Below are 272 nucleotides of genomic sequence, written 5' to 3'. Positions count from 1 at the left end.
CAACAAAGACAATCCACAGTGGGCAATAAACAGCATTGAGCAAACATGTCAAAGCAAAGCACTGAAAATATGGGCAACATAAGACAAATGCATCACTTTATCACCCAAGATGGGTCTTGAACCCACAATTGATTTCACATCATTACCTTTGGGTGGATCACTCTGTTAACCCATTCAGAGTGACTACAGTTGTTGGTTTGATCCAAGATTTTGTCAGTTAGATTGCAGTGGTAGAGACGTTAAAATAGCAGAGGATGGTTTCAACCATCGAC

Source organism: Anarrhichthys ocellatus, unplaced genomic scaffold (genome assembly GCF_004355925.1).
Source record: "Anarrhichthys ocellatus isolate YVR2014 unplaced genomic scaffold, GSC_Weel_1.0 scaffold44, whole genome shotgun sequence".
Taxonomy (NCBI): domain Eukaryota; kingdom Metazoa; phylum Chordata; class Actinopteri; order Perciformes; family Anarhichadidae; genus Anarrhichthys; species Anarrhichthys ocellatus.
The sequence above is the reverse complement of the archived record's forward strand: the minus strand, read 5'-3'. Positions refer to the sequence as shown.